The sequence below is a fragment of the Sminthopsis crassicaudata genome, chromosome 5 (assembly GCF_048593235.1).
Source record: "Sminthopsis crassicaudata isolate SCR6 chromosome 5, ASM4859323v1, whole genome shotgun sequence".
Lineage (NCBI taxonomy): Eukaryota > Metazoa > Chordata > Mammalia > Dasyuromorphia > Dasyuridae > Sminthopsis > Sminthopsis crassicaudata.
The window spans coordinates 289518549-289538129 of NC_133621.1; the positions used below are offsets into that span (position 1 = coordinate 289518549).

The 19581-nt window shown below is 38.0% G+C and overlaps 1 long non-coding RNA gene across 1 annotated transcript; it reads right to left on the reverse strand.

Annotated features, from left to right (window-relative positions):
* Positions 1 to 611: 611 nt before the first annotated feature.
* Positions 612 to 17894, reverse strand: LOC141543307 (uncharacterized). Its single transcript, XR_012482405.1, has 3 exons — positions 17790 to 17894; positions 16758 to 16910; positions 612 to 675 (listed from the first exon to the last, which is right to left on the reverse strand). It is a non-coding gene; the product is annotated as an uncharacterized LOC141543307 (long non-coding RNA).
* Positions 17895 to 19581: the final 1687 nt, after the last annotated feature.

The window sequence follows — 19581 nt, forward strand, 5'->3', positions numbered from 1 at the left end:
TTCAGGCTCCAATAGGAGCTGCTTGGTATTTTAACTCTATGTTTCACATCCTAACTTGGTGTTAATGGAACAGGATTTCATAGGAGAACTAGTCAATCGTTTACAATTTACAAAGGGCTTTAGGTGGTAGTAGTAAAAAGGATGAATAAGAGAAGGAAAGAGATTGTAGTAGTAAAAAGGATGAATAAGAGAAGGAAAGAGATTAATACAGGCAGAGGACTGAAGCCTTTCTCTATTTGGCATAGTGATTAGAACATGGAACCTTGAGTCGGGAAGAACTGAGTTCAAATAGTCTTAGACACTTACTAGCTGTGTGACCCTGGGCAAGTCACTTAACTCTGCCTCAGCTTTCCCATCTGTAAAATGAGTAGATTGGACAAGTTGTTCCTTGAGGTCCCTTTTAGCTTTACATCTGCAATCCCAGGCTCCTACTTTGATGGCTTTAATCAAGTCTATTTCACTTCTTGGGTTTCAGTTTATCTATAAAATGAGAGGAGAGAAGGTTTAGACTAGATGATCACTGAGACCCTTTTCAGGTCTAAATCTATGGTCCCAAGATCCTATGCTTACCTTTATGCACAAAAAAGGTCCAAAACAGGTATGTCTGGGATCCCGAGTCTAGAGAGATCATTCAAGGTGGGTAAGATCTTATGCAACTTTTGAGCAATGGGTATGCTGAAAAAACAAATTCAGACACACAGGCATCATGCAGTCTTATTCAGAGATCACAGGCACTAGCTGCCCTGTTAATAGGTGAAACATTACTAGTGATTTAGAACTGTGTGATCTTGAGGAATGTCACTTTCCCACTCTTCATCTGAAAAAAAGGAGGTATTACTTTCAATGATCCCTAAGTTTCCTTTGAAATTTAAATCTAAAGAAAGGGGAGGGGGGCAGCTAGATGGCACAGTAGATAGAGCATAGGCCCTAAAGTCAGGAGGACCTGAGTTCAAATCAGGATTCAGATACTTAATACTTCCTAGCTATGTGACCCTTGGCTTAACCCCAATTGCAGAAAGAAAGAAAGAAAGAAAGAAAGAAAGAAAGAAAGAAAGAAAGAAAGAAAGAAAGAAAGAAAGAAAGAAAGAAAGAAAGAAAGAAAGAAAGAAAGAAAGAAAGAAAGAAAGAAAGAAAGAAAGAAAGAAAGAAAGAAAGAAAGAAAGAAAGAAAGGAAGGAAGGAAGAAAGAAAGAAAGAAAGAAAGAAAGAAAGAAAGAGAGAAAGAGAGAAAGAGAGAAAGAGAGAAAGAGAGAAAGAGAGAAAGAGAGAAAGAGAGAAAGAGAGAAAGAGAGAGAGAGAGAGAGAGAGAGAGAGAGAGAGAGAGAGAGAGAAAGAGAAATTTAAATCTATTGACCAGTCAACAAACATTTATTGAATACCTACTGTTTTTCCAGATACACTACTAAGCTCTGGAGATTCAATCAAATATACCCCCCTCCCAATTAAAAAAAAATTACATTTTATTTTCTGAATTGAAAAGTCCTGGCAAGCAAGCAATTTATTTTAGGAGAGGTCTGGCAGCAGATAGTGAGAACCTCACCATAGGGGCTGAATTTGGGATTAGATTCTGGTCCTCAGGAAGACTAAGGGGGAAAGGCAAAAATCTCTGAATGACCTGAAGTACCAGGCAGGGAACTGAGTCCCAAGAGAGTAAGCCAGGTACCCATTTTCTGAAACTAAAGCATTTATAGAATCATTTATTGAGAATACATCTGGGAAGGGAACTCAGAGACTAACCAACCTGACCCCAGCATTTTGTTTTTTAAATTTTCAATAGTATTTTATTTAAGAAGATCCAACTCACTTCCAGCTGATCAATGATGGACAGAAACAACTACACCAGAGAAGGAACACTGGGAAGTGAATGTAAAATATTAGCACTACTGTCTATCTACCCAGGTTACTTATACCTTCGGAATTCAATTCTTAACATGCAACAAGAAATTTGGATTTACACACATATATTGTATCTAGGTTATACTGTAACACATGTAAAATGTATGGGATTGCCTGTCATCTAGGGGAGGGAGTAGAGGGGGGGAGGGGAAAATTTGGAAAAATGAACACAAGGGATAATGTTATAAAAAAATTACTCATGTATATATACTGTCAAAATTTATAATTATAAAATTAATAAAAAATAGTATTTTATTTTTCCAAATACATGCAAAAAAGTTTTCGACATTCAGTTTTTGTAAATCTTCAAGTACCAAGTTTTTCTCCTTCTATCTCTTATCTTCTCCTTCCCCAAGACAGTAAGCAATCCATTTCAGGTTAACTATGTGCAATTCTTTTAAATGTATTTCCATATTTGTTGTATTGTACAAGAAAAATCAGAATCAAGGGGAAAAAAAGTAATAAGCAAACAAAATGGTGAAAATACTATGTTCTGATCTACATTCTATTTCCATAGTTCTCTCTCTGGATCCAATAGGCATTTTTCAACTTAAGTATATTGAAATGTCCTTGAATCACTTCATTGTTGGGAAGAACCAGGTCCATCATAGTTGATCCTCACATAATCTTGTTATTTTGTATAATGTTCTGCTGGTTCTGCTCACTTCATTCAGCATCAGTTCATGTAAATCTTTTCAGGCCTCTGGAACCTGTTCATTATTTCTTATAGGATAATAATAATCCATTACACTTTTCTACCATAACTTATTCAGCTATTCTGCAGCTGATGGATATCTATCCACTCCCAGCATTTTACAGAGGGGAACATTTAGAAATTAAGGTGATTTGTCTACACTCACATATAGTCAGACTCATGTCTCTGAATTTAGTTCAATTCCTTTAATTGTTTAAGGACCTGCTATTTGTATTTGGTAATAGCCAGACTAAGAGTTTAGTTTTCCCTTCTATTCAACAAAATTCTGCCTCTCTACAGTTTCTACTGGGATGGAGAATGAGCCTAATCCCTCTTCTCTACGACATTCTTTCGGATGTACCCTCCTGGCTCTCACTCCCCTATTTATATTCTTTGTCTCTTCCTATTAGAATGTAAGTTTCTTGAGGGCAGGACTGGTTTTGTTTTCAACTTTTATTTTATTTTCAATGAACAAGCACTGACTTTTTCTCTTTTCCATCTCTCTTCCATCTCTCCTTCATGTTGAAATAAAATAGCCATGTTGGAAAAAAAACCCAAAATTCATATAATACATATATGTAGTCAATGAAATTCAGTTCCTACATTGGACAAAGCTTCACACGTATGTCTCATTCTGTGTTCTGTGTCCATCACTATTCTAGTAGGAGGTAGGTATTAAACTTCACCCTATTGGAATGAATGGTCTATTGAAAAGCTTCTTAAACTGTGGATCATGACTCCGTATAGCATCATATAATTGAAGGTGGGAATCATGAAAAATTTGGCAATAATGAAAGGGATCAAAAATTCTACCAAGATTGAATTCTTTATGTAAAAATAAACAAGCATATCCATTTCATCACAGTATGTAAATTTGCTTTCATCTTTAATAAATAGTAAAATTATATGTACCAAAGAATTTAAAATAAAATACATTTCTTTATGAGTTATTATTCAGTACATGCTTGATTTGTACACCTATTTTTTATATCTGAAGTTGCATAAACATATCTTGGGTGAAAGGGGGTTGGGAGTGGAAAATGCTTAAGAATCCCTGGTCTACTGGAATCCTGGCTGATCATTCTGTCAATCCAAATTTCTAAGTAACTTTAACTACTATTGTAAAAATTCTTCTAGTCCTGCTCATTTTATCCTTCATCAGTTTATATAATTACTCTCAGATTTCTTTTAAACTTTCTCTTCCACCATTTCTTATGGTGTAATAATATTCTATTAGGTCAGATTAGATAAAGCATTGGTTAAATGCTTAATACACATCAAGCATTGTGCCAAGTAATGGGAATACTAATGTAAGTAAAGTATACACATACACAATATCCATTTTTTTCAGGCAATCTGCAATTGATGTGGTCTCTCTTGGTTTCCAGTTTACTATTTCCTAATTACATTTTAATCTGGTTCAGGCAGTACTTAGGAGACTTGTGGAGCTCCCATGTTGTGGGGCCCATCTCTGTACTAGATGGTCTTCTTGAGGGTTCTTTTGGGCTCTAGAACTAGCATCCCATGGTTTGATTTAAATTTCACAACAACTCTATGGAAAAGGTACTAATATAAGAAAGCTGAGACTGAGAAAAATTAAGTAAGTGCCTTGCCCAGTATGTTTTAGTATGGATTCAAATGTAGGTGTGCCCAACTCCCCTTTCAACACTCAAGTCACTATGGTACACTATTGAATGGATACCTTGTCTCATTTGACCCTCACTCTCACTGGGAGTTACTGATGTAGGAATAATTATCCCTATTTTACAGTTGTGAATACTTAAGTTCAGAGAAATGACTTGCTTATGGCCACCCAGTTGGTTGATGTCAGAGGCCAAGTCTCTCCTGACTAAGAGCTGGTAGGCTATCTCTTCCATCATTCTGCCTTGCTTCTCTTTGTTCTATAATTGGGGTTAGCATGGATGTGGGCATAAGTGGCAATGGGCAGAGGCTGATACCTGACAGTTGTGGGCAGCACCAGTCCATTTGGGCATGAGAACTGTTGTGCTTTATTTAAAAAGTTGACTCTCTGGGTTTCCCTGAAAGTCGTGATTTTAGAATCTTATGCACACACACAAACACACACACACACACATACACACAAACCCACCCACAGAAATTAATTTTAAAGCTGCATGCAGCAAAAGCAAAACAAATGTCACAACCAAAGTAGCAACACTGAGGATTGGAAGAGAAGGAAAAACACGGACAGCTTGGAAGTCTTTCCTTTTGAAAATGAACAGTTGTGTTTATTTTATTGAACAGAGCAGGTCCGCCCTGACATCTTCACAACTTCATGGAGAATGTTGACTTACTATGGCAAGTCAGGAATATGTCAGGGAAGTGAGAAGGGGGGCTTGAGGGGGAATGTGTGTGTGTGTGTGTGTGTGTGTGTGTGTGTGTATGTGTGTGTGTGTGTGTGTGTGTGTGTGTTTGAATGAGTGAAGGGGAGGGGGAGAGGCTAGGAAACTTCAGGAAAGATTGTGCAGGAAATGTCTGCTCTTCAGACTTTTCTTTAATCAGGCAGGTCCCCCAGGTGTTACCACAATCAGGAAGAAAGGGCTGTCCATCTGTGGGAGAGGATGGCCACAGCTGTTGCCAATAACTTTAATGAGGACACCCATCTTTTTCTCTCTCCCACTCTCAGGTTGCCTATAGGCAGGAGATAAAAGTAAAGAGAGACTTGTTTCCTGGATTGGTGTTGGAATAATTCTTATGCAGAAAGAAAGAGAAAAGGAGAGAGAGAGAAAGAAGGAAAGATAGAAAAGAAAAAGAGAAAGAGAAAGAAAAGGAAGAAAAAGAGAAAAGTAATAAAAAGTATAAAGAAAGGGAAGGAAGAGAGAGAAAAAGAGAGAGAGCAAAAAAAGAGGGGAAAAAGTAAAGAAAAGAAAAAAGAGAAAGAAAGGAAAGAAAGAGAAAAAAGGGGAAAGAAAGAAGGAAGAATGAAGGGAAAGAAAGAGGGAAAAAGAGAAGGAATAAAGCAGAGAGAAAAAAGAAAGAAAGAGAGTAAAAAGAGAAAAAGGAAAAGAAATAAGAAAGGAAAAAAGAAAGAAAAAGGAAGAAATAAAGAAAAGAAAGGAGGAAAGAAAGAAGGAAAGGAGGAAAGAAGGAAAGAAAGAAAGGAGAAAAGAAAGAAAGAAAAAGAAAGAAAAAATAAAGGAGAAAAGAAAGAAAGAAAAAGAAAGAAAAAAATAAAGGAGAAAAGAAAGAAAGAAAAAGAAAGAAAAAAATAAAGGAGAAAAGAAAGAAAGCAAAAAAGAAAGAAAGAAAGAAAGGATGAAAGAAAGAAAGGAGGAAAGGAGGAAAGAAAGAAAGGAGGATAGAAAGAAAGGAGAAAAGAAAGAAAGAGAAAGAAAGAAAGAGAAAGAAAGAAAGAAGAAAAGAGAGAAAGAAAGAGAAGGGAAGAAAGAAAGAAACAAAGAAATAAAGGAGGAAAGGAAGAAAGAAAGAAAAAAGAAAGAAAGAAAAATCTTTTAGGGCAGGGTAGTTCTAAAAACTCTATTCACTCGTTTGATTTCTGTGTGTGTGTGTGTGTGTGTGTGTGTGTGTGTGTGTGTGTGTGTGTGTGAAGTCTTGTCCATTAGACTGTGCTGAAAGATGCTATAGGTTTTAAACATAGAATAGTTTAAAGGATTTGATAGTATGATACAGGGTTATTAGGTCTTGCCATCCTTCACAACATCATCTAAACTCTCCTACTCTCACCTGCATTGGCTGGAGGCTTCAGGACCCTGGCCATCATATCCTGTGGGATTCTGCCACCAGGATTAATGGTCCTGAGCTTCAAAACTATTTCTATAATCCTTGTGGACCTCAGAGGAAATGGCATAAAGTTGATTGTGGACTTGCCAGAAAGTCAGAAGCAGATCATTATTATTCTATGGGAAATAGGCAAAGAAGGCTGATGAGAGGAGTAAATGGTCCAGAAGGGAAGGATTTAGGAAACAGACAAAGGAAAACGTGCTCCAAGGTAGTGCTTCCCTGAGAGGAAAGTGGAGGGGGATTGGGAAAGAAATCTATTTGAAGGTCCCAAAAGTCAAACAAAGTCGATGGAGGTAGCAGGTGGTAGGGAAGGAGCCACAGGCTGTGGATGACGGCTACTCATCGGCTTCAGAGCCAGGATGACAAGGGAGATGAGGGGCTTCCTGGGGCCTGTTGTCTTGCTCTCCCATTGTCAGAGCTGGGAGATGGATGGCCCATGATGTCATCGGGGCTAAAAATGAACAGCTGCTCAGGTAGAGGAGGGAATGGGCCTGCAGGAACAGGCAGAAGGTGAGGCTTACTGGGGGTCAGAAATACAGCCGTCATCCTCTCAGCTCAGGATCCGACTCGACAAATCTCACGATCAACTGAGGCATCTAAAGCAGTTATTGGAAGGGGTATAAGCAGAGTCTGAACAGTCAAATGAACAAGACCTTCCATTCTAGGTGTCCCTACCCCTTTAGTTTGCCCCTGACATTCTGATCCTTTTATTATGATGGGGGAGGAGAGAAGTATTTTAGCAGCTTGCATAGGACTCTGAATGGAACCAGGTGTGGAAAAGTGTTTTTTTCAGCTAGAGAAAGAGTAAAGCAGTAAGGTAGAATGAATAGAGTTCTGGACTTGGGAATGACATGAATTAATATAGTGGCTGGTTTCGAATCTCTGACACTTATTAGCTTTGTGCCCTTAGTTAGATAATTTAATTTTTCTGAATTTCAGTTTCCTTATCTGGAAAATGAGGCAACGACACTAATTGAGGTCCCTTCCAACTTTAGAGTTTTAATACTCTAATTAGTACAGGGGAGTCTGAACAAATGTTATCTGCATTATTTGTGTCTGTCTATATCACTAATATCTACATATGTCCATATGTCTATATATTGGTGTATATGTATATATATATTATGTCTCTGTAAAAACATATATATATATATATGTGTGTGTGTGTGTGTATAATCTATCTATCTATCTATCTATCTATATATACGTATATATATATATATTTGTGTCTATCCCATCAATAATACATATTCCTATATGTATATGTATCATTTTAAATCTATATATGTCTATATACCTAGATCATGGATGTGTATATATACAAATGCATATAATATGGGCCTATATTATCAGTATATATAATCTATGTCTATATAATTTGTATAAATATATAATCTATATAATTTCTGTATATATGTATGTATTAATATATGATATATACACACATACATTAAAATTGTTCTTTGGTTCTAAACTGGATGGGTGAAATCTCCCTTTACTAACAGAGATCTATGGTTCTTTTCTAACTGAGTCTTGGAGATTTCCCTGGGGCATTTTTGAGAGTTTAAGTATTTTGCCCTGGCTCAAAATTGAGTTGAGAATCTTTATTATTTATGACAAGAAATAATAATTTTAATAACACCACATATCTATAATGTTTTAACATTTGCACAGAATTTTCTTCCCAACTCCAATGCGTTCTGATTAGAGTCAGTCAATAAATATTTATTAAGGTCTTATTATGCATCAGGAACTGGGCGAAGGGCTGGCTGGAGCTATAAAGAAAACAAGAACATATTCAAATGGGAGAAAAATCATGTGGTTAATTATGTGCTTACAAGATATGTCCAGATGCTGTAGAAGGGAACCTCAGGGAGAAGGCTGGGAAGTTAGCAAAGTCTTTCTGGGGAAGCTGAGCTGTGAAGGAAGCCAGGACAGGTGAGAAGGAGAGTGTTCCAGGCATGAGGGATGGCCAGTATCATGATGTGTTGATGGAGTGTTGTGTACAAGGAACAGCAAGGCCACCAGAGTTTAGAACAGTGCCTGAGACCTAGTGGTACAAAATTAGTGCTAACAGATCAATGTGATACACAGATATGGAAAAGGTAATTTTTCCCTCTACCATGAGAAATCTGGACTATCAGTGACTTAGCTCTTAAATTTTAAAGATCATAGAGAGCTTGGAGTGACTTCAGAGATCATTTAGACCAAATCCATCATTTTTCAGATGAGGAAACAGGTTTAGAGAGGTTGTGAGTTGCTCAATGTCACATATAATTTAGATTGTGAGCTCCTGAAGGCAGAGGAATAATCTTTTATTTCTTTTTCTTTCTCCAGCAGTTAACACAGTTCTTATTGTATAATAGTTCATATTGTATGCTTAATAAATATTGTTTCTTTCCCCCTCTTCTTTAAAGGTAAGTGCTTTATAAAGACTTATTAACTGGCTGACCCTACTCTAGTCTTCTCATTTTTTTTTATATGTTGTATTCCCCCATGAAGGTGGGGGCTGTTTTATTTTGGTTTCTTAAGAGCATAAAATGATTTCTTCTAAGATGTTTAATTTAATAACTATTTCTTTAATGAGATTAATTGTATTTCTTACATTGGCTAGAATCTCTCTCTCTTTCTCTCTTCCCTTATCTCCCTTCTTCCTTCCCATGTTTGGCTGTTTTTTGGGGGGACATGATAATTTTTTCCTGGGAGAAGTTTCCTATCTCCAACTTTTGACTCTAATTGGGTCATCGATCCAAGGATTTGGATTGGTTGGCACTATCTACATTTGGTCGGATACTAAATAATGAAGAGGAAAGAAGCCTGATTGTTAATTCCAAAGGCCTAGGAAGAGCCAGTGAATAGCAGGCCAAAAATAGATGCAATAATTACAAGTCTTACAAAAGCTGTTACGATGTACTTTATATGAGTCAAAGATGAAATGTGTATGACATTAGATGAATCATTCTGTGAAGAAGGGGGAAGGATATGAGTTATTCAAATGTTTTTTGTCAGTGGTAGTCCTTCAAGGCTCGCCATTAATCTTCCGAATAACGTGTGCACTTCAATAATTGGGATTGATTGCTTCAGTGGAATGTGAAATAGATAAAATTCTTGGGTAAGACTTCATGAAAACTTAGGACTAATCAGCTATGGGTTCATTTTGCTTAAAAAATTGCAACCTTTTAAAGGAAGTTTCCAAATAACAGTCCCTCCCAATTCGGGGAATTTATGGATATTTCCATATTTATTTGATTTAAGAATTGAATTAACAGGACTAGCCAAAGCATCTGTTTTAATTGTCTTCATTTGGAGTCCCTTCTAAGTATTAGTGATCACATTGTACATTTCTTTCCCAAATGGAAAAACATTGGTGTTTTCCTATTAGCATAATCCACAATTATTATCCAATGGCCTCTTGAGGAATATTGAGAAAATCAATGACTCTCTTTGGACCCCAGTTTCCTTTTCTTATTTTTCCCTGAACTTGCTTTCCCCTCTCCTTCATTCCTACCTCCTGTTGGCCTCTGTGCCTTCACAACAGGTTAGTAGTATTTGGGATACACACCCTTATTTTTTACCTTCTCAGAATCCTTAACTTCATTTAAGACTCAGCTCAGGAACTACCTCCCATAGGAAGCCTTCCTAATCACTGCTCTCCCCTTATTTTTTAGTATTCTTTTCAGCCTTAAAGTCTACATGGAGTTTATTTATCCATTTAGATGTAGAGAATGGTAGGAAAAATTCTAAGTCTGAGATCAGAGGAGCTAGATTCAAATCCCATGCTTTTTAACTATGCAACTTGGACAAATCCCTTAAGCTTGCTAGGTATCAGTTTCTTCATATGTAAAATGAGGGATTTGATTTGATAGATGAGCTTTGAGCTCCTTTTTGAGTCTGGATTTGTGATCTTAATTCACTTTATTCTTTTGGGTCTCAATTTCTTTTCTTGCAAAATCAAAGTATTGGACTTGATGGTTTCTGAAATCCCTTAAAAATCTCTAAATGCTATATATTCCTCCCTCCAGGAAAAGTAAGTTACTGAAAGTCAAAGACTTTTTCAATTTAACTTATGCTCAGTGCCTAGAAAATCAATCAGTCAACGAATATTTACAAGTGCCCAAGTGCCAGACATTCAGTTAGGTGTTGTGAATGCAAAGACAAAGATTACTTGGGGAAACAACATAAACACATATGAATGGGCTTGGATGGTTCCCTATAGGATGGCTATGTGATGCTTCATGCTGCTTAAGTCGAGGGTGACATGATTCCTGATTATTGGAAAGACTTTGGAGAGAAAAATTGACTCAGAAAGACATGGACTTTGCAAAGATAATGAGAATGAGTCTCCTGAGAAAAGTCAAAATCTTAACGTGTCCCTTATTGGGTAAGATGGTTTTCTTCTTGATTGACTTGAGATTTCATTTTCTCTCCTGCAGATACCCCTGACTTTTATATATCCCATCCCATCTCTTTAACTTTGAAGATTTTACTTCAGTAAATATGTTTGCTTGCTATCTTTTATAATAAGCATGTGGTGGAATAAGAGCTAAACTGAGATTATGACAACTGTTATCTCCTTGGTTTGAAGTAGGATTGGAGAGATCAGTAAAAGAGTCTTTCATCCTGAACTCCAAAAGAGTGTTGTCCCCCCAGATGACAAACGTCAGATCTGTAATAGATATAATCCCAATGCCAAAACCCCTCTTGAAGACCGCAGAGTGGAAGAGTGATTTCTCAGTCATAGCTGCTCTTATGGCTTTTTTTCATGTAAGAAAAAGATAAGAGCTGAGTTTTGAAAGAAGCTAAGAATTTGAAGGTGTAGAAGGGAGGAATATGAGATTTCACGTTTGGACAAAATACACAAAGGCTGGGAAATAGAATTTCAAGTGTGAGAAATAGCTAGGAGGATAGGAAGAGGAAATTGTGACCCAGTGACTGCTATATTGTAGATGCTCCCTTAAGATGTTTCTTAAGTATGAATCCTAAGGAATCTTGATATCACTACCCTTTCCCTGTTACTCTGGGATCAAATATAAAATCTTTTGTCTGGTATTCATATCCTGTATCCTCTTCCCCGATCTTACTAATCTCCTTAAATCATACTCTTCTTCATGTATTATGTGAAACAGTGATGTTAGTTTTCTCTCTGTTCCACAAAAAAAGACACTTCCATCTCCTGACTCAGAAGATTTCCATGGTAGTTCTTGGAATGTTCTCCCTCCTCATCTTTGCCTCCTACTTTCCCTGGATTCCTTCCAGTATCTGCTGGACTCCTACCTTTTCCAAGAATTCTTTCTCAGTTTTCCTTAATCTTAGTGCTTTTTCTATGAGGTTATTTCCCATTTATTCTGTCTTAATCATGTTTGGATATATTTGTTTGCATGTTGTCTCCAGACTAGACTGTGAGTTCCTTGAAAGTGGATTATTTTCTGTCTTTTTTTTGGATTCCCAGCTCACCTGACCCAAAGGGAGCACTTAATAAATGCTTGTTGATTTTATTTGAACTGACTTATAGAATACATGAAGTTATTGAATGTGTGAAATCTTTCTCCAGAGTAAACCAGATTTAAAGATTCCTAAAATTTGACCTCTTATTGAGAGAGAAAGGAAGTTTCCTGGGCAGCATGCTGCTAAAACTAACCCTTCAGTCAGAAGGAGATTTCATTGAATCACAGAATTTATATTCACAGAATTTAGAAATAGAGGCTGTCCATTAACTTTATGCATTTATTGTTTTTAGTGCTTTTGGGGGAACTGGTAACCAACTACATCCATATTTGTAGCACAAACTATATTTTTTAGATTTTTTTCAGAGTAAATTATGGGTAGAGGTAATGAGCCCAGAGAACTACTGATCTTTGGGGATCTCCCAAGATTTAAGCTGATCCATATGAACTCATGTCTTAGGGAGCCTTGGCTAATGGACTACATTTATAGGAATGCATTTTGTTTCCTCTCAATAGAATGTAAACTCGGCAAGGGCAGAGATTGTTTCATTTTTATCTTTGTATCCCCAAACTCTAGCATGGTCCCTGGCCCCTGAGTAGTCATTTAATAAATACTTGTCAAATCAAATATCACCCCAAGACTATTACCTTCCCTTTATATTCCTTTCTTTCTTAATTTCCTTTTGTGTTTTACCTTTATCTTCCCTGATTAGATTGAAGGCTCTCTGAAGACCGTATCTGTCATTCTTTTTCAGATTGTTATTTCAAGCATTTTACATCTAACAAATACTTATTTTCTTCCCTTCCTATATTTCATAATAAATGTTTATTGACTGACTTGACTAGTGCTGCAAATCTTTTCCTCTTCATGCTTTCCTTTCTTCACCTCTCCCACAGTTAGTCAACTACCAATTTCTGTTAATATAAACTGGTATAAAATGAGGCACTGTGATGTGAGCTGGGCATAAAGCTCTGGACTTAATATTCAGAAAGAAATACATTTGAATTTAATCTCAGATACTTCTTGACTGATGACCATAGGCAAGTCATTTCATCTCCAGGGATTTTCATTTTATCAAGTGATGATCTAATGAGGATCACTTTGGAGAAGAAAATGGCAAGCCATTCCAAATATCTTTGCCAAGAAAACCCCAAAAGGGCTCACAGAAAGCTAACTGAATAAGAACAGGAATATTGTGAGATTCAAATGAAACAATAGTAATTAAGCCCTTTGCAAACTTTAAGTCCCTCCATAAATATGAGTCTTAATTGTTTCCCCCCATTTTCTTCTCCAGCTCACTTGACTGATGAGGAAACTGAGACAGAGTTAAGTTATTTGCTCAGGGTCATACAACTAGTACATAAGTGAGGCCAAATTTAAACTCAGGTATTCTTGACTCTAGGCCTTGTATTCTATTTCTTTGCCTCCTAGGTGCCCTCATTAACATAGAGATGGTAATTAAATCCATGGGACCTGATAAAATCATCAAGGAAATAGCACAGAGAAAAGAGGTATCAGAAAAGAGTCTGAGAGATATTTATGGTTAGAAAAGGAATCCAGCAAAGGACATAAAGGTAGAAGGAGAACCAGAAGAGAGGTAGCCCTGAAAACATAAAAAGAAAAGAATATCAAGGAGGGGAGAATAATCAATAATGTCAAAATGTCAAAGAGAGATCAAGATGAATGAAGACAGAGAGAAGGTCATTGGATTTGGTAAGAAATCACTGGTAACTTTGGAGAGAGCAGTTTGGGTGGAACGATAAAGTTGGAAACTAGATTATCAAAGGTTAAGAAGAAGGTGGGAGGTGAGAAAGTGGCGGAATCCACTGTAGAGATCCTTTTTGAGGACTTTAGTTATTAAGAACAGGAGAGATATAGAAAATAGAAGCAATGAATGAAGAGTTTTTTTTTTCCTAGTGTGGGAGAAACATGGACATATTTGTAGAAAGAAAGGAATGAATCATTTGATAGGGAGAGATTAATTCCTTCTAATCCTGTCCGCTCATATACTCCTGGAGAAAATAAATTTCATCTGGGCCCTCTTTGATGCATGTCAACTCTTGCATTCATCCCTTACTGTCTCTCCATCACAATTCCCATAAAAATTCTTCCACACCTTCCTTCTCAATCCTTTGACTCTACCTTCCCCTTCTGCCTAAAAATATCCTCTGATCTCCATTCTTAAACACCAAAGAAATAAACCATTCCAATGCTGGGATATCCTTGTGATCTATCAAACTCTATTTCATCTCCTTTTCACGTTAATGTTTTAGTCAATGTGTGATATCATCCATGTGGTATGGGTATGCTTTCTATCAATACAAGTTACAACCTACCTGTGTTTTCTCACTATGTATAATTTTTGCCCTTGATCTTCTGTTTTTCTATAGTTTCTCCATAGAGAGTATAATCAACATGTTGGAAAACTTCCCTTAAATATCCCTCTATCTCTGTCTCTGTCTCTCTGTGTCTCTCTCACTCTCTGCCTCTGTCTCTCTTTCTCTTTCTCTTCTCTTCTCTTCTCTTCTCTTCTCTTCTCTTCTCTTCTCTTCTCTTCTCTTCTCTTCTCTTCTCCTCTCCTCTCCTCTCCTCTCCTCTCCTCTCCTCTCCTCTCCTCTCCTCTCCTCTCCTCTCCTCTCCTCTCCTCTCCTCTCCTCTCCTCTCCTCTCCTCTCCTCTCCTCTCCTCTCCTCTCCTCTCCTCTCCTCTCCTCTCCTCTCCTCTCCTCTCCTCTCCTCTCCTCTCCTCTCCTCTCCTCTCCTCTCCTCTCCTCTCCTCTCCTCTCCTCTCCTCTCCTCTCCTCTCCTCTCCTCTCCTCTCCTCTCCTCTCCTCTCCTCTCCTCTCCTCTCCTCTCTCTCTCTCTCTCTCTCTCTCTCTCTCTCTCTCTCTCTCTCTCTCTCTCTCTCTCTCTCTCTCTGTCTCTCTCTCTGTCTCTCCTCTCTCTGACACGCATGGCACACCAATGGAATCTTCTGACTATCTGTCAATCTATTAGCCCTTGCTTGTACCAAAAGATTGTCCCATATCTTCCTCTTATATATTTTGTTGATGATCATAACACTTTTTGTGTTTTGGTCATCATTGGAAATATTTGGCAGCTCACATACACTAGTCATTATGAAACTCTCCCTTATCCTTTGAATTATTGGCAAGATCAAGTTCACAAAAATTGCAGGGCTCTACAATTGCAGTTATAAAATACCCCCCTACAAGAACAATTGTGCTGAACTGATAAGTCTTTGCTCTGAGGAATAGTGTGATAGAGCTCAAAGAGTCTTGGATCCTGCAATTTCTTAGCTCTAGGACCTGTGGGAAAGTCCATATACTTGTCTGAGCTTCAGTTTCCTCCTCTTTAAAATAAGGCGGCTGGATTAAATTATCTTTAAGGTTCCTTTCAGCTCTAAATCCTGTGATACAGACCCAACTGTAAACTAAGATATTGGTTTGATTATAATCTCTACTTTCCTGCCTCTCCCCCACAACCACTGTCCAAAATCCAAGTATGTCTTATAATTGGTGTTATTTTCAGTGTGTGTCTCTGTATATTTTTTCTTTCCAAGAGATCTCATTTTTCAGGGGCAATTTATACTCTAGGGTGGCTTATATTCAGACCCCTACAGTAGTCACTGCATAGCTGTACCACTGAGCACAGAACAGACATATGTTTCATTCATCTGGAGTTTGAAGAAATGACTTATTTTATGGGATTCTTTCTTGACAAGAGATCAGGCTATTATGCATGATTGATTTATGATTAAAAACATCCTGATTTTGTTTAAAAAATAATCAGGTTTTCATATGGAAAGAGATGACTGGATTGTAATGTTTGCCTTGCCCTACAGACATCATGGAGAAATGGAGATGAGAGAGGGAAACACACACACACACACACACACACACACACACACACACACACACACACACACACACACACACACCCTCTCTAATAAAAACCCTATTTCTTTGTTGCTTGCAGATTTACGAAGTGTATGTATTCTTCCTAATAGCCCTATGAACTCGGTACTATGAATATTATTGTTCCTGTCTTACAGATGAGGAAACTGAGACTCAGAGATCATAGACTCATTGATTTAGAGCTGGGACTTTAGTGGATAGTGAATTTAGTGAATCAGTGTTTAGCACAGTGCCTGACATATAGTAAGCACTTAATAAATGTTTGTTGACTGATCTAATTCAACTTCCTCATATTAAAGAAAAGGTAACTGAAACGCAGAAACAAAATTAGCCCAAGGTCATAGAGGAAGTAAGTAGCCAAGCCAGAATTGAAATCCAGCTTTCCTGACTCCAAATGAAGTGAAAAATTAGGTATAATTTCTAACCTAACTATTGGTTGAGAAATGATGGTCAATAAGGATAAGAAGAGGCAAATAAACTCAGACATAGCCTAAGTATTGATTCATTTTGCTCAAATGAATTTTAGTTTTTATTCAAAATAATGGCTTTATGTTGGAAGATCCATTAAGAAATAATACTATCACTGTTTCTGAGAAGTCCCCCCAATTATCAGTGTCCTCACTAACCTAATTTACTTTCCTTTTTTTATTCTATCATGTAAATATTTATATATTCACTTAGTGGTTTCCCCATTGAATATAAGCATCTTGGGGGAAGCAAGGAACAGTTCACTTTTGTCTTTGAATCCCTTTGTTTATCTTGGTACTCACGGTATAGAAACATTTGATAAATATTTATTGATTGATGGATTGAGCAAGGTAAAAAGGTTCAAGCTGGGGTTTGAATTCGGGTCTTTTGCCACAAAGTCCAATTCTGCTACGAAATTGCAAATCAAAGAATTTGCAAAGAGTCTCGTAGAACTCTACAGAACCAATTTTGAGACTTTAATTAACACCATTGTTCCACATCTGAGTGGGCAATTTATTTCTTCCCTGTCAGGTTATGTAAAGGATTTATTGTATCTGGCTAAGCCTGGTTTTTATTACCTTCCAATTCATGGTGTTATGTAGACAGGGGGAAAGTGGGCCATCCCAGAGGCCTCCAGTGCAGCTGATCCAGGCAGGTAACTCTTGACAATGGGCACATGGAATTCTTACATAAGTCTCCTTAGCATGGATGGAAGAACAGTCCCAGAGAAACTTTTCATAGAAGAGAAAGAAAAAAAAAAACAAAACCAATCATATTCAGTGTTTCTGAAACGTGAACTTTGAACGAGTTTTTAATCCAGACATGCTGGGGCCATATTATTCATTGAATTGGACGTCGGAGTAAAGAATAGGTCTATTTTTGATTCAATGACCATCTGCCATGGTTAAGTAAATACAGGGAGCTAGACACATTTTGTACTGGAAAAGATAAATTGATTGTGGGGCACAGGGAGCACCACATGTAAGAAAATTGACTGTTTCCCACTAACTGATCCAGACCTCGAATAAAGTACAATATTTAGAATATGGCCCAGACTTATTTCAACATCTTCCACGAGCCTTCTTTTAGAGCAGTCTTCATCTCTGCATCTTTCACATTTCACAACTATTATTAAATCTGAGCTAAATCTGACCCCAGAGGTGACCGAGCTTGCATGGAGGCTTTTTTGTGAATTGTCTCAGGATTTATTAACCACTCCCTCCCCAACCCCCAACAGTGATCTCACAGCTGATTAACTACAGCCAGATTTGTGGGACCCTGGGGGAGTAAGGGGAAGGATGATGGCTGTCATCAATCATGGAGACAAGGCCATTAGGAAATCCTCAGTGAAAGCATCACCTTCCTATAGGATTCTTTTTGAGATGTAGTTGAATAAAAACCCAGGACTCTGATGAAGTAGGGGGTGAGGGGAAGGTAGGGAGGGGAATAGATATTTAAAAATGAATGTAAACTTGGACTTGGAACTCCAAGATGGTATTCTTTAAAAAGCCCCCATTTGTTTGCAAGACATATGGAACCTTCTTTAATTTAGTCTTTCCTTGCAGTGGTTCCTCCCCCTTCCCATTCTGTATTATATAAACATTTCTTACCTCTTTGGAAGGAAGCAGGATGCTAGAAGATCACCTTCATTGTGGCCGCCTGCCAGGGGGCTTAAAGGCAACAGCCTCCAGTTAAGGGAAACATTCATCAATAACCTTATTTTTCCTCTTTGCAAGGGCTCAGCATCTGGAACCTATTTCATATGCCTCCGACCCCCAACCCCCCAAGCACACACATACCTCCATGACCAGGGTTCTTTCCTATGTCTATACCATGGAGGTAAAAAAGGAGGCATACCAGCCCCGTGAAGAGGAAGGACATAGCTGGGGCTTCTGGACTGCTGACACTTGTCCATGAGTGCACATTGTATTTTTCAAATGAAGCCCTTATTGAGAATGTCATTGTGCTCTTGTGGCTCAGGGCAGATAAGCCTTCTGTCAGAATGGAGAAGAATGACTGGAAAATTGTGGTTCCCTCTCCCCAGCATCAGTCTCTTCCAGTTTCTCTTCTCACAGAAAGCATGGTGGTGGAACATAGGGACTCAGGGAGCAAAATACCATGTTAAGCTCTGAAGTTAAAAAGTTAAGTCCTTTTAAAATCCTACCTCTCATTCTGTGTGACCTTAGACATAATGCTTATTCCCCACTGATCCTCAGTTTACTCTTCTGCAAAGAGAAGTTGGACAAGATGGCCTCTGATGTCCTTTTCAAGCTTTTTATATCAGTGCTCTTCTCCAATTTGTCCTGTATATATATGGCAGCCAATATGGTATTCCTAGTGGAATGGGGGATTGGACAGTGACAGCTTAGTTCTGAGAGCTGATGTGCTTCTGAAAGTGTTAATAAATGGAGAGGTCCTGGGATCCAACTTTTACCATGCACAGGTAGGGAAGAAGGCTGGTTTTAGTCCCCAAACCTTAAGATGAAGAAAGGGATTAAATATAATACTTCAAGTCTCATTAAAGAAAGCAATGGAGATATTTCTTGTGAAATCAGGATTTCCTCAGAAAGTGAAAAATGCAGGTTTGTTAGAAATCCATTTGTAGGTGATATCTAAGAATGCTTTTGTTTGGCCACTGGTTTATAACTTTAGGTTTGCATTCAGAAGACAAGACCACCCCCCCCCAGCTCGTGTCTCTGGCTCTTTGTCTCTCTCAGTCTTTGTCTCTTGCTCCCTTCCTCCCTCCCTCCTTCCTTCCCTCCCTCTCTTTCTGTCATTCTCCTTTTCTTAGTCTCTCTTTTTGTCTCTGCCCCTGTTTCTGCTCATCTCCTTTCCACTTTTCTTTCATTTCTCCTTTTCTTCCTTCCTCCCTCCCTCCTGCCCTCCTTCTCTCTACCTTTCTCTCCAGTATTTCCCTCTCTCCTTTCTTCCCTATCTTTCTCTCTCTTTTTGATCTTTTTCTCTTTATCTTGCTATCTCTATCTCCCTCTCGCTGTGTCTATCTCTGTTAATCTCCATCTCTTTTTTTCTCTCTTTCTTCTCTCGATTTCTGTCTTTTTTTTCTGTGTCTCTGACTTTCTTCCTCCTTTTCTTTTTGTCTCCTTCTCTGTGTCCTTGTCTATGTCTCTTCCTTCCTCCCTACTTTTCCAGCCTGGCTATTTTCAAGTGAGGAAGCAGAGGAACCTGATGTTCCTTTTCTCTATGTTATGTCTATTCTTTTCTGCCTTTCAAGGAGTGTTGTAGATTAAACAGACTAGGCTTTGACCTTGTTGGTTCAAAAAGTCAGGAAACCCATGAATCCATGTCAGAGTTTGTGGAAAGCTGAGCCTGGCACTCAAGCACAGCCCTAAGGAGTAACCAGAACCCAGCCTACCTGGGGATTCACATGGGAATAAGGGCTTA